This window comes from Megascapheus bottae, chromosome 24, assembly GCF_031878675.1.
Source record: "Megascapheus bottae isolate mThoBot1 chromosome 24, mThoBot2.hap1, whole genome shotgun sequence".
Taxonomy (NCBI): Eukaryota; Metazoa; Chordata; class Mammalia; order Rodentia; family Geomyidae; genus Megascapheus; species Megascapheus bottae.
The window spans coordinates 24,246,055-24,261,616 of record NC_143532.1 but is presented as its reverse complement, the minus strand read 5'-3'; positions in this window follow the sequence as shown (position 1 = coordinate 24,261,616).

The following is a 15,562-nucleotide window of genomic DNA, read 5'->3' as shown; positions in this document are numbered from 1 at the left end:
GGGGAGGCGGCGGCGGCGGCGGTGGCGCCGCGGAGCCCGGGGAGGGTGGGGATCTGGGACCGGCCTGGGCTCGGAGTTCAGCTGCGACCCGGGGGAGGGGGAGGGAAGGGGTTGCCCCCTAATCCTCTGCTCAGCTGCGCGCCCCCGACTTGAGGCTCCACCAAACCGAGCCCCTGGCTAGGCCAGCCCCGGGGGTTCCAGGGCTCCCCACATTCTGGGAGGGGGGGCCTCGCGCCCGCTTCTGGGAGACGAAGTGGTGGCCCGAGGCCGGGAAGGAGTGAGCGCGCTGGGGGTCCCTGTCCATGACTCCCGTGGCTGACTACTTCGCCTCCACTTTTCCGGCACTTGCCGATCACGGCGCCCAAACTTTTCGCTCTATCTCCATCTCTATCTCCCCCGGCTAGGCTACCGCCTCCCCACCCGCACCGTGGAGCCAGGGCCCGGGTCCCGCACTCCCTCTGCCGGGCTCAGGCGCCCGCGAACCTGAGGCTTGGGTCCTCGACTCAGCCTATCTCTTCCCCTCGCGCCTCGGGGTCTCCTCGCTGCAGTGTTCCCGCAGTCCTGCGCCCGTAGGACTAAACTAAACTTTGGTTGAGCAATGGAGGAGGAGGGGGGTGGGTGGTGTGCAGATACACAATCCTTGCCCTATCTCGCGATCGGGAAAGGAGAGGGCTCGTAAGGACGCCCCAATTCGGGAGCGCCCTTGAGTCTGGATAGTGTCACAGGCGGTTCGCGCGAAGTGGACCTCGAGCACCCGAGCGGAGCCAACTCCGTGCCCACACCTCGCTGGCCGAAGTGACCCTTTTCTCTTTTCAAGTTCCCTCTCCCCCCCCCCAAATCTTTTGTGTGCGGACGAATGTTTGTCTCCCATCTGCTGACTTTATTGCTTTTCTTAGCATAACTTCTTCCTGATTTCCTTCTCCCCGTGCGCTTTCCCCAATGTTTCAGTCTCTTCCCCCGCCGCCCCCTCTTCTTCCCTTTCTCCCCAGGTTCGGTTGGGTCCCGTAGATTTTGATAAAAAGACAAACGAAGCTATCAGTGGGTGTGATGTTGAAGAATGAAGATAATAATGTTTCCATAGGTGGTGCTTCAAATGCCATTATTTCTCACTGAATATTTAAAGAGATCTCCCGGCAAAGATGGATTTGCGTGCTCCTGGGGTGCGAGCCGCGCATTTCCCCCAAACCCGCGGGAACGTGGACGGGGGAGCCCTGGCGCACCGGGCGTCCAGCCCCACTCCGCAACACGGCGCCCTCGAAAACGCCCCGAGGACACTCCTCGAGGGACACAACGTTTCCACGTGCGCCGGCACCCTCATCCCCCCCCCCCCGCAACCTCCGTCCCCAACATTCTTGGCTTCTGGAGTCCGGGCCTCTGGAGCACCGCGTGCCGCCGGGGACGAGTCTTAAGCCGCCAGCCTCGCCAACTCTTCCCCCCCCGCACCCCGGTGGCTCGCCGGGCGTGCGGAGGGAAGCGACTTCGGGGAGCTTCACAAGTGTTCATGACTGGTTCTATGTGTGATTAAGATGGGGGGAGGGATGCTTTCCCTTCCCGCCGAACCACACAACACACAACTAAACGAAACCAACACGCGAAAGCTGCTTCGCGCTCCTTAATTAAAGATGAGCGAGCAGAGATGAATTAATTGGGGGGATCCAAACTTTAATAACTTTTTTCGTTCTTTGGCGTCCTCGACGGCGGAGAAGCGGGCGTCTCGCTCCTCGCCCGGCGTCCCCCGCTAATTTCTTGTTTGTTTTCTTTCCCTCCGTGGCCCGGGGAGAGGAGAGGGGAGGTGGAGGAGGGAGGGGGGGATGGGAGGTGTAGGGGGGGGGACGGTCGGAATGGCGGGGAGAGGAGAATTGGTCTTTATTGTTGGTGGCAATACATCAATTACTGGCCATTGTCTCGGGCCCAAGTTCCCCGGCTTCGTCGTGCAGGCTCCCCTGTGTCAGAAAACTGGCGAGGCTCCGCACGCCGCGATGCAAAGAAATAATTAAATCAGTAAAAACCCGAGAGGGAATGCGGGGTTCTTTTTATTTTGCTTTTTGTTGAGCGGGCCCAGAAAAGGCTGTGACTGTGGGAGAGGTGCCGCGGCTAGCGTGGTTCTGGGTACCGGGCTCGCCCCAAGAACTGAGCGCGCGCCTCCTGGGGTGGCGTCCTGCTCTGGGCAGGGGCGGCTGCTGGGAAATCGGGGTGAAAGGGTTCGGCCTGGCAGGTTCCTCGAGAGGGCTGGGTGCTCAGGGGTTTCTTCGGAGTGGGGAGCGTGGGGGGGGGGTCGCTCAAAGCGAAGCAGCAGCTGTGCTGAGGTCGTGACCTGCAGGACCAAGGGGAACAGCTCTCGGAGGAGGCCCTGGGGATTGTGCAAACTCCGTTCTTGGGGCGTTTGAGGACCGTTACCAGCCACCCATCTTTTCAGTTTTCCCAAGGTCCAGAGGTCCCTGGGGTGGAGGTGCTCGAGGGCTTGGTGGCCCAAGGCCGCGGACCACCTCTGTGTTCCTACTGCGGGGGTTTCGGGCTTCTGAGTTCCATCTGTAGCTCCAAGGAGGACGGGGAGCGTGGAGGCTCCCCATTCCGAGGCCTGCTTCTCCTGCCCCGAAAATGCACTTCTTTCGGTCCAGTTTGACCCCCAAGTCTGGGCTAGGGCCTGAGATGAGGCCTGCTTGAGCCCTAAACTCTCTTTTCAGTTCTTCCCGACGTTCTCCACCCTACCCCCGGAACTGTAGGGTATCCCCAGCATCCTGCTTTCGTCCCTGCTTCCCAAATGGGCAGCCCCGCGTCCAGCTGGGCCCCCAACCCCGGCTGGAAGGGCAGTAGGGGAGGTTTCGTTTTTCCAAGTAGAACTCGGAGCGGCAAAAAGGCGGCCGCGGCGCCCTGGGGGCGGGGGAGGAGGCACTTCGATGGTATCAACATTATTGATGGGGAGTCGTGGGGTAGGAGCCCGGAGATCAGGTTCCCAGCCCCTCCCCTCTCCGGAGGTGGGTGGGACCGAGAGGGTGGTGAGGTGTGTGTGTGTGTGCGCGCGCGCGCGCGCGCGCCTGTGTGTGTGTGTGTGTGTGTGTGTGTGTGTGTGTGTGTTGGGGGGGGGGGGATAGGGCGCCTGGATGCACCCGCATTAACCACCTGGAGATTATTTATATTTTCCTTGTCTGGAAGCTTTCAGGGGAAGAGATCTAGGAGGAAAGGTTGAGGTGGCTTGTACCCCCGTTCCCTGCACTCTTTCTAGGCTTGCAGCTGGAAAGGGAGCGGGCAGGAAGAAATGACATAACGCAAAGACTGAATTTCGAAAGCCATCCGTAGGTTCGGTTGCTTCCCAAACCTTTCCCGGGACTTTCAGCAACTCTTTCCCTAGCAGATCGCCCAACGCTCCAATCCCAACCACTCCTCTGGCAAAGGAAGCAGTCTCGAACCCGAGGCCTGGGAAATAGGGCTCCGATGGATGCCCCCACCCCAACTCCAAGTCCCGGTGGCAGAGAGGCAGATTTGGGGACCCTCCCGCCGCCCTCCTCCAAGGGCTGTCTACAGCTGGGAGAGAGCCGGGTTCAACCCCGGGATCTGTAGCCTGGAGCGACGGCTCGGGCGGGAAATTCAGCTGGGGCAAGAGGAGGGCGGGTTGGGTAACCACCCGCCCGCTGCAAACTTAGCCTTCCTTCCCATGCAGCAGCGCCGTTCCCACACCAGCATTTTAAAAAAGTGAGACTGACTAGCGACTGCCAATGCCTGCGGGTTTGTTGTTGTTGTTGTTGTTGTTGTTTTGTATATTTTCTGTCCCCAGTTGGATTCCCCAAAGGGTATAAAATTCCACCCAGAGGAAACGTCCCGAGGCAGGGAGAAAGTGGAAGAGACTAATCGAATTTATAAAAGGAAAAGCTTTACTTCCTTTTGGTTAAAGCCCTTCGCGGTTTTCTAAGAGTGAAAAAAAAAAAAACCCATAAAATTGTTGCCACCCAATAGAATGCAGGTACTGCTTGAATCCTGGTCCTGGCTGGATGTTGAGGAAGAAGCCAGGCAGAATGCATGCGTAAACATGGAGTTCTCACTATAGGACCCCAACCTTGGCTCTTTGTGAATAGGTGTGGGATCTCTGGTCTTGGTGAATCTGGTGGTGATGGGATCACCCAGGAAATCCTTCGTGGTTCCCTGGGAAGATTCCTGCCAATAACTCCCCGGTGGGATGTTTATATAAACTCTTTACGAAAGAGTTTATTGTTTTTCTTCCTTAAATTGTAATGACATCGTTTCAGCAAAACTTGCATTTGTAAAGAACAGATCACAATGTTCAGAGATGTGCGTTTTGGTATTAGGAAATGTGCAGTGAAATCTTGGTATCCTTAGATCTTTCAGGACTATGCTAGGCTTGGGGCTAATTTCCATTTGGTTTCAGCTGTGTGGGAAAATGGAGTGACAAGTTCTGGTTTTAGAACCCATGGGAGGTACTGGCCCTTGTATGTGTGATTAAGGCCTGCCTGTCACTTATGAGGGTGGTAATTTACAAATCCCATGAGACACTGCTGATCAGGTTCCTTCTACAGCTTCTAGAGCGAATATTTCTTTAGTTTCCTCTTGGTCTTTTAAGGGAAGATTTCCCTTGAGAGGGAGGTGTGTGTGTGTGTGTGTGTGTGTGTGTGTGTGTGTGTGTGTGTGTGGAGAGAGGAGGGAGGGGGCTTGGAGATTATGATTTGAGTCAGAGTAGTAGCTTTAACTTACTTGTTGCACATTGAAGTTCAACCCCTCAGTCCTATGCATCTTTTGCGACCTTAACTATTGCATTAAAACTTCCTTCCAGATTTTCTTATCACTTGTCCAGTCACGAGTACAACTCTATCATCTTCAAGTTAATGTGTAGTTTAATCTGGAGCTGGAAATGTAAGACCTTGATGTGTCCAGATTCTAGACCTGTGTCTCTTGGCTTTGTTGTGTGTCTAGTTATAGACCTGAAATCATCCAAAGTCACAATAATAATGTAAATAAACAGCTGACTCTGGTCTCCTCCTCTTTTTCCTCTTCCTCCTCCTCTTCATCCTCTTTCTCCTCCTCCTCTTCGTTTTTCTCCCCCTCCTCTTCTTTCTGAATTCTTATTCTGTCCTGGCCTCTCTTCTCCTGTTGAGGATTTCTCAACCTCCTCCCTGACTCTGTCACCTTTTGTAGGAAAATCCAATCCCCAAGTAGTTGTCCTCAGAACTTCATCTTGATTAAGTGCGTGCAATGTCTAATTTCTGTAAGAACTTTGCTCTGTTCTTAGCTCAGTCTGGAATGCCCATGCTTGCTTGCTGGCTTAGGCCACAAGCACTGGGATGTGCCAGCAGATTTCTCCTCTGCTCCTAAATCAACATGCTTTCAAGAGAGTAGAAGAGGAGTGTATGTTTTTCAGGCCTCTTTTTTTTTCTCTTTCCTAGGACACCCTCAGAACATCCAATTTGGGAGACTAGCTTGCTGAACAAACCAGCTTCTATTTATCTCAGCGTTTCTCCCCAGCCTCTTCCCATCCCCCTCCCCCGCCCCTGTCCAACACCACCCTCCCCCAACATCAGATCCTAAATTTTTCCAACGGAATAGCTTTCTTCCCCTCATGTCGTTTGAGTGCTGAGTGCAGACTCAGCCATTGGGTTTACATGGTGGCTATGTCATTTAATGGTGTCCAAGGGACACAGCCTAACGTCTGTGTTCTTTTGGTGGGTGGCCTTATTAAAACTGATACAACTACGCTGTTTCTGGTTCCATTAAAGGTAGCTAATGGAGAAGAAATCTGGTGTTCCCCAGCCGGGAGCAAAGCATCAGCTTTGCCTCCTACTGGCTGGGTGACCTTCAGATGCCAGCCATGGGCTCCTCATCTGCTCCCTGGAGATAATAATAGTCCTTATTTCATAGGGTTGTGTAGGGTTAAAGAGTGAATATGTATAAAGAATGCAGGATAGTGGCGGGCATGTAATTAGCACTGCATACGTATTTGCTGTCACCGGCTTTACTCCCCTGTGAAATCTACACTTGTTTCCTCTCCTTGCTTACAGCAATTAATCAAACATTATTTCCTGGGAACATGTTCTTGCCTGGCTCAGTGTGTGTGCTGGAGGGAACGGCACGGGGGGAAGAGTGAGTGATCTTAGTGAATCCTCCCATATTAGTAGGAAGCCACTTACTAATAAAGACATTTGAGAGCCAAGGCCCACGTATGCATGTGTGACTAGGGACAGAGACGGACCTTTTTCGCTGTTCTGGAAATTTCCCTGAACCCTGCTGCTCAGGTGCTAGGCTGGGTTGCCTTGGTTGTTTGATTTGGCCTTGTTGTGTAGACTTTTCTGAGTTATGCACCAAACAGAACAGAATAAAACAAAACAATAAGACAGGTGCAGTTTTCATTGGGACCCTAAAGGGTATAAACAAACCACTTGAAGTGTTACTAAAAACAAAAAAACAGCTCTCCATTTTGTCAGGTTATAAAAACTCACCCTGCTTATTTATTACAATTGAGCACTGTGGAGTCCATTGTACTAGACTGGGAAGGGGTGGGAGAACCTTCCCATAGACCTGCCCTGAACAGCAACGCTGCTTTTGGGTCTGGACTCAGATCCTTCAGAGTGCCTCATGGACAATGCATGATTAGTCTCAAAACCATCTTGTGCCATCACGTATTGGTGGCTCACGCCTGTAATCCTAGCTATTCAGTAGGCTGAGATCTGCAGATTGCCATTCAAAGCCAGTTCCAGCAGACAAATTGGAGAGACTCCTATATCCCATCAAGTAACAACAAACCAGAGATAGAGATGTGTGGCTCCGGTGTGATAGATTGTAGAAAAGCCAAGTGAGAAACTGAGGTCTAGAATTGAAGCCCCTACTGCTTGGAAATGCACACACACACACACACACACACACACACACACACGTGCATGCACGCACAGTGCCCAAATGTAACCAACATTGTTCCCCTAGGCTCTGTGATTAAAACTCTTTAATGATGGGAATCTGGAGAAGTAGTGAAAGTTTGAGCTTAAGAATCTGTTCGTAGTGGAGCTGTGTGAAGGGGTGGAGAAGATTGTGGAGGTATGCTGAAGTCTGCAGAGCAGAAACTTCCCTGGAAAGGGTTCCACAGGAAATGAAGCTTAAGACATTCACTGGTGTCAGCAAGTAGAGGGTAAATTTTCCTGTCCCTCTTGTGCTGGGGGAGCAGATGAGATCTAATCTGTCACTTGATGTCCTTCTCAAAACGTAGTGCCTGGGGGCCGTCGGGGCTTTATGTAGAGGCTCTTGGCAGCTTGGCAGTATGTAAATTATCTATGAGTGTCCTTCATGGTTCCTGCTGGTCACAATCAGAAGGATTTAAACATGATTTAGCATTTCCCATGATTTGTGGGAGCCACACTGCCAGCTAGTGCAGGGAGGAGAGACCAGGCTGCTTCCCACCATTGTGTGAAATAGTTTCCTTGCCACGTGGTTCTGTCCATCCAGGCCATTGGCTTGTTCTATGAGGAGCCCTAGTGTTAGGGTGGGTGGGGGTGGGGGGGAAGAAAGCCTTTGAAATACTTGTGGTATTAGGATATGCTGAGATTTTCCCAGACCAAAGGTGTTATGACTTAAAAAAAAGTACTCTTCATTCCCTAATGGTCCTTGTCCATCTCACTCAATTCATTTATTTAAATATACAGTCAATACAGTATTTATTGCACATCTACCAGATGGGATTTGGAGTTTTAGGCAGGGGGAAAGTTATTAGAACTTTGGAGACAAGATCCCTCCTAAGCCTGGATTCTAAAGTAAGGGAAAAACAAAGCTATCAGCCAATATTGTGTAAACAAGAATGAGAATTATTTTAGAGAACATAAAATGGTGATCTTGGTCTAAAAGGTGAGATGTGAACAATGAGAAGACAATAATTATGGCAAAATTTGGGGAGCATTGCCTGCAAGTGAAGAGCAAGTACAACAGTCCTGAGGTGGGAAAGAGCTTGGAGAAGTTTGCTCCTCTTTTAACTTCCGTTTCTGCTGGGAGTTCATTTTCCCTGCTACACGGGCAAGAATGGGATAAACTGTTAGCTACACAAGTAAAGTCTGGAGTTAATCATGTTTGATGGTAGGGAATATTTTACAGTTATGTATCTAACTTGGCATACTTCAGTTATCTCAATAAAACTGCTGCAAGCCTTTCTAGGCAGGAAAATCCATGTGACTCTTAATGTCCAATTAACCAGCAAGAAGTGAGAAGTCCAGGTGTGACTCAAGTGGTAGAGTCCTAGCCTTGAGCAAAAAAGCTCAGGGACAGTGCCGAGGCCCTGAGTGCAAGCCTCAGGACTGGCACACACAGACATGGGTGCACACATGTACACAACACACACACACACACATAGCTGTGATGTGAGAAGCCAGGCACTAGCGTCTCACACCTGGAATCCTAGTTACCCAGTACGATCTAGAGGATCCCCATTCTAAGCCAGTCCAGGCAGAAATGTTGGAGAGATTGCATCCCCAAAGTAATTAGTCAAAAATGGAGGGGTCACTCAAGTATTAGATCACTGACCCAAGCAAGCCAGCTGAGCCAGCATGAGGCCCAGAGCTCAAACTCTAATATTTGTAAACAATACCAACAACAATAAAACTATTGGAAATGAACATTTCTCATCAAGAATTTAGTGGATGAGGAAAATAGTGTCATAGTTGAACATCTGGACCCCACAAGTTCTTTAGAGCTTGGTCCATTTTATTCAAAGACATGTACTGGCCAAGGTGGGGATGAGGTGGGGTTGGTTGTGAGCCATTTATATTGGGGAGAATCAGATTTTCCATTTATGTCTGTGAAATAGTGATCCTGCCCATTCTTTTTTTTTTTTCCCCAGAAACAAAAAGACCCTCGAATACCAGGTGCTAAGATTGTCTTAGTGTTAGATTCCTCATGGAGGTGAGACAGGAGCCACAATTGGTCCCAAGCCTCCAGAGGAAGAAGGTCAGGCCTAAGATTGGATTCCTGTTACTCACTCCCCAGCTGGCATGCAGCCTACAGACTAGATGCTTATGCTGCTGTATAACAGAGCACTTATGGTGTCATCTTTTCTGAAAGACCAGGGGATTTCTTTGCTTATCAGCCAGGGAATATATTTTTGTAAATTAGAATACAAACCTATTACTTGAAAAAAATGGGATAGAAAGTATTGTCACAACAAATCTAACTAGCAAATTATATTATGGACTCAGTAACCATGAAATCATGTCTGCAACTGCCATGCCTGCTTTTTCATGCCCTTTTTTTGCAGGCCTGGTGTTAGGGAGTGTATATGACTCCAGGTCACAGGCCTGAATCTCAATAACCTTGGGTAGTGATGTGGTCCCGGATGCCAGCTTCCCTTGGTGCTCGGGGCAGCTGGGTAGCATGATCACCCAGGACCAGCTGTTTATGATCATAGTTATATTTGTTGTTTTTCACACCTAGAGGTCAAAAGTACAAAAACTGAACATAGACTGGTGCTTTTCATATTTCATATTTTAGATTAGAGCCTAACCCTTTTGGGGGGAGCACTTGGTAAAAATGCATTTTCGGACAGCCACCCCAAGGACCTGAATCTACCACCCCAGTTACGTTGCAGTTGATGCCAATGCTGGGTTCTGAGGGCCTCATCTGGAGAGGTGATAGAGAGTCAGGCTGGAGGGAATCACCGGTGGGACTTTCCTGTGCCCATATGCCAGCTTCTCTGCCAGCTAAACTTCAGACTCTAGGGGTCTTACACTTTAGTTCTTGCTTCTGGAAACAGCCTACCACAGGTCCCCAGAGAGCTGGACAGCAGAGTGTCTGGGTCCTCACCCCATGACAGTTGCTGCTGAGAGGATTATGTACAGGTTCTGGCTCCTGAGGTGAAAGTCTTGTCAGTCAGTATGTAGTCCCTTCATAGCTGCAAGGGAAGCTGGGAAAATGGGTGTGTGGCATTTCCAGCTTCTGTGGTAGAGATCTATAGGAAGTTCTCTGATCTGGGGAAGCCAGAACTTCAGATGTGCAGGAGGGGCCCAGCTCCAGCCCTGCAGACAGGTTCAGATTGGCCTTCACCTGAGCAAAACAGCGAGCTACTGTCTAGGTGGTACACTGCTGTTGGTCACCCCTACATTGGAGTGAGGCTCTGGCTCCTTTACCTGAAGCTTGGTTCTCCAGAATGAGCTGGAGACTCATCAGAGGCTGGCAACCTTACCTTAACTCCTGGGATATTCGCAGGTGAAAGAGGAGGGTAAGGTGATGTTGTTCAATGCCTCCTTGCCAGGCTCCCGACTGGCTAGTGTACCACATTAACTCAGCACGTTGTCCCTCAGAGCTCTGTAGAGTAATTCTACTTGAGTTCCCAGACGGAAGTGTGGAGGTTCTTGAACAATTTTCCCATGAACATTCAGAGCTTCAGAGTTGCCTAAAGACAGGGTTGTGACTTCTTTACAAAAAAGCCAAATAAAATGGAATTAAAAATGGCCACGAAGATAAGATGGTGAGTTTTGAACAGCCCAGGTAAGGAAAGAAATTTTGGGTAGGAATGTTAGGGTTCACAGCAGGCATGTGATCTGGCCTTTTCCATTTAGAGAAGAAACAGTCTGAGAGTGTAGAGTTGTTAAGATGCCAGGACTGTGGCTGCTTTGTATTTTTTTTTGGGGGGGGGGTGTGGGCTTTTAATGCCTTTGATTTGGAACAGAAGAACCTGATAGAAAGCTTAGAGCAAAGCTGACCCCACCTCAGTGAATTAAACTGTCTTTGAGCCTCTGGTTTGCAATGAGTTGATGTCTGATGCCAACTGTAAGTCTGTGTGACCCCCAGCCCCCAACTCCTGCTAAGACAAGGATCCATTTCTTCTTTTTGCCTTGGTGAGTGTGGGTGAGAAGGATATACATGTAGTAGAAATAGCCAGGATTTGGAGGAAAAGGATATCTGCACTAAAACTGTTTTTTGTTATTGTTTGGTTGTTGTTATTGTTAGCAGCAGGCTTTTGGCTCAGTGTTTCAATGAATTGAATTTATTGTCCTGTTGGGCATCCCCGGTGACTTCATCTCTATAGTCACCTGCGTGTGGGGGGTGGGGTGGGGGGAGGGGCAGCCTGTCAACCTTCCAGTGGTATCCCATAAATATTTGTTGCGGAGGAGTTGCACTGGGAGGGGTTGGGAGGGGAAGTCTAAAGGGGTGGCATCAATAAAAATGCATTGTATTCATAAACTGATTCTTTTGAATAGGGACTCCTTTGTACAACTACTTAAAGGTAGTAAAATATACTCAAAAACAACAACAACAACCACAAAAACAGTGGTTGAATGCATGAATCTAGAGAAAGAAGGAATGTTGCCAGTTTTCTTTACACATTCTACTTCAGACTGGATTCCTCAAAAGCCCATGTGTTAATAAAGGCTTAGTCCCCAGGGCAGTGCTATTGAAAGGTAGTGGAGCCTTTAAGTCACAAGAGTGTGTGCTATCTTTTTCTGCCAAGGGCCATGGGAATATTTATAGTGCCCTTCATGGGTCACACAAAATTATCAATATAAGCAGACGGTCCTGGGCAGCCCTCACTGAGAAGCACAGAAATCTGTTTTGTCATATACCAAATGATTTTAAGAACCTTCTATAGGGCCGAAAGGCCGGATGTTCATGCCTGTGGGAGGCAGAACACTGTAGAAAGCTGCAGGTCATCGGAGGCCATGCTCTTGAAAGGCATAATGGGACCCTGGACACTTCTTTATTTGCTTTCTGGTCATGAGGTGAGCGTTTTGTTCTGTCATGTATCCTCACCTTAGACCTGAAAGCAACAGGGGCAACCAGCCACGGACTGAAATCTCTATGTGTCAAAATAAATCTTTTCTCTTGTTAAGTCGATTATCCGGGTATTTGTTGGAGTGGTAGCAAGCTGACGGATGCCCATAGTAGAATGCACTGCGGGGCAGTGGCTGCCAAGCAACCATGCAGATTTGAACCTACTCTCGAGTGGCCCAGAGCTCTTGTCAGAATAAGATTTCATATTGGAAAGGCAAGGGTGGAGATGGAGATTCCAAATTTCTCATGAGCTTCAGGGTGATGTTCTGGCTTCAGAAGGTTGGGGACCACTCTTTGTGCAGGGATGTTTGTACATGACTAGTGAGTAAATCAGTCATGTGAGGAGGGGTTGGGTGATAGTATTGTCCTGTTAGCCAGTGGTCTGCCAGTAGGAACAGGACCCTCATTCTGCAGCATCTCTTGCATGAAGAATTAGTCCCAGGCCGACAGCCTCATCTTAAAGGGACAAAATATGACCTTTATGTTTTGTCTTCCCGGGTAGCAGCCAGGGTGGCCGGGCCATAGTCTCTCAGATTTGCCATATTTGGTGAACATGATGAATCTGGCTGCTTTTGTTGCTGACTCACCAGGCTGTGGCACCAGCATCAATTACCACTGAAAATTGCTAAGATGGTGTGTGGGTTGAGCAGCTGGCATGCTTGGCATGTGATGGGCATTCAAGATGAATTGGCTGTCCTGATGACAATGATCATGATGTCACTGAGTTTTCTGGGCTAGCCAGTGAGTTTGGATACGATTGAAGGGGTTCTGGAGTGTTTGTGTCTAGATCCTGGTTCATCAGCTCCTTCATCACTGTGACCAAGTATCTAAGCAAAACAACTTAAGAGAGGAAGGATCTATTTTGCTCATGATTTTAGAGATTTCCTTCCATCACAAGGATGAGGATGTGGCAGGACAGAGCAGCTCACATTATGGTGGCCAGGAAGCAGAGAAAGAAAATGCCTGTGGCAAAATGCCTGTGACAAAGGGCTTCTCCTCATCCCTTCCCCCTTACTCATCAGGACCCTCAGCTACCTAGATGGCACCACCTATCCACCTAGACTCAGGACAGGTCTCCTCCCCAAGGGAATCCTTTCCAAAACATGCCTCATCTACACAGACCCCCTCCTGGTGTGATTTCAGAATCTCCTAAATGCTTCCCAAGCCAATTAATTTGGTGGTCAACATGAACCATCACACCTGTCCTTTTCCTACTTTCACACCTGTGCCTAGAGCAGTGATTTTTTTTTTTCAACCGGGAGCAGCTTTCAGCCCAGGGACATTTAATAACATCTGGAGATCTTTGAGGTAGTCCCAGCAGGTAGGTGTAAGTGAAATGGAGTGAATTGAGACTTCCCATCAGAAAGAATTCTGATGTCCAAATGTTAGTAGTGGTGAGATTAAGAACCAGTAACCACTAGCTTCAATGGTTCATCCTACCGAAAAGGCTTTCTCAAAGCCAGAGTGCCTCTCTGCCCCCTTCACTCTCTCCCCCATTAGGTCTTTGGTCATTACCTAGTTTTGATTATCTAAAGAAGCCCATGGATCCTGAGAAAGCCGACTCCATAGACCTATACTGACTGTAACATCCAGACTAGTAGTTGTTGTTGTTGTTACTGTTATTGCTCTTACAATAAGCATTTATTTTCTTTGCTTTTTTCACTCTAACACTTGATCCACAGCTCTATTTCTGGGGTTTTATTGATGGTTAATTGGAGGTAAGTGTCTCTGCTCTGCCTGGGTTTGACCATGATCCTCAGATCTTAGCCTTTTGAGGCACTAGGATTATAGGCATGAGCCACCAGTGCCTGGTCAATCATATTAATTTATTTCATTTTTGCAAACACAGGAGAATAATTTTTTTAAAGCTAACACTTTAAGCAACTAGTTTGGCAGCATAATATCTTTTCTGTTCCAGAATCTGAGAAAGCCTTGATGGAGTATGGCCTCCCTCAGGTGACTCTTTTTGGAATAGATCTTGACAGCAACTTTGCAACACCTTCTCCAGAGCCAAAGGAGGCAAGATTCCTTGCAGACTCTCCAGCAGCATTCCCCCATCCCACCCACCACACAGGAGTATAATAGATCAGAGGTGGCCTGGCCAAACTGCCTCCTGGAAATGATTGCTTTTCAGTAGTCTCTTGTGTGTGAGATCTATCAGAGGAGGGTAGACAGGTCTGCAACAGGGCTGGCTTCCATCCCATCTCTGTGGATTTTCATTGCTAGCTGCCATCAGTGTCTCCTTGAGACATGGCCATGCTAGAGGCACTCTGTCAGTGCATGTCCTTGATCTAGGCTCTGCCTCTGTGGGACAAGACAAGGATAGGAAAAAGTGAGGGCAGCTGGCTGGAACTATCTCTCTGAGGCAAGTATGTGCATGGTGCTCCTCACAGCTGCCTGGACTCCAGAGCTATAAATATTTGCCACCCTAGGCCCCAGGGACACAGCCTGGCTGTGTCCTGCCTGGCCTAGCTACCAAGCGACCTTTCAGCAAGATGTGTGTCACTTCTGATCTCTTCCTCATGGGAGCTGTGTGGTTGACATTCATTTTCCTACCACTGACACCCTGGCCCTTTGTAAAATAAGATTGAGAGCAATTAACCTAGGACAGGAGGCACGAGAATCCCATTTATAAATAACACTTCTCCTTAGACCCCCAGTGTGTCTGCAGGGAGAGTTGAATGCACCAAGCCTTCAGGCCAAACTCACAGGACAACGTTCGTGCTCAGCTTTCTTATTGTTATAAGCACCAAGGGGACATTTTTATGGCATGGACATAAGAGTCTATAATGTAAAGCGATGAGATATGGCACGAGTCCCCACCCAGGTATAAAATCTACCTTACAAATCAAAATGCAAAGGCATTGATTGGGCAGTAATTCTGTTATGTGGCTCTAAAGTGCCAGGCAAAGGTCTATGGAGAGGAGAGTAGGCTGAAATTAGAGGCAGAATATACAAGGAGGTGCTGGGAAGGTCGGAACAGGAATGGTAGTGGTAGGGTATGAGCACTGAAAATAAAGCTCAGTTATAACTGTATGCTTAGGGGTGTGGCTAAGCTTGGGGTGAGTCGTGACTTTATTACTCGGAAGCCATATCACTGTGGGAAGTCATTCTAGTTCTCCAAACATCAATTTAGTAATGAAAAAGAACACTCAGCCAGGTGCTGGTTGCGCATGCCTGTAATCCTAGCTACTCAGGAGGCTGAGATCTGAGGATCGAGGTTCAAAGCCAGCCCTGGCAGCGAAGTCTGTGGGCCTCTTCTCTCCAATTAATCACCAGAAAACTGGAAGGGGAGCTGTGGCTCTCTGTGGTAGAGTACTAGCCTTCGGAAGGACAGCACGCACACTCCACGTTCAAGCCCTGTGACTGACAACCGCCCGCCCCCCCAAAACCCATAAAACACAAAATGGAGAAATCCACTTAGTCTCATACATTTATTCATTTATTTCTTTTCAGTTAGACCTTCACCACTGAGCCCCACATAAACCCTTTGTCGAGATTAAATGAACTAGTATGTGTGCAATGTAGAACTTCATAGGAAGGAGAGAGAGGCATTAATGCTTGATGGTGATGATGGAGCTGATGACAAGGACCAGAGGGCATCTAGAATGCACCAAATTACTGGATATCGACTGCTGCATACTTGCCTTACCTCTGTCAGGTAAGAAGCATGCTCAGCCACTCCTTAGCATGCCTGGTAAAGAGGTGGGTCAATCAATTACAATGCATTTACTGCAGACCTTTTGTCTTCTGGACATAGTCTTAAACCTTTGCCCTAGAGCCCTGACTCCTGCCTTGATCTGACTCCCTGTGG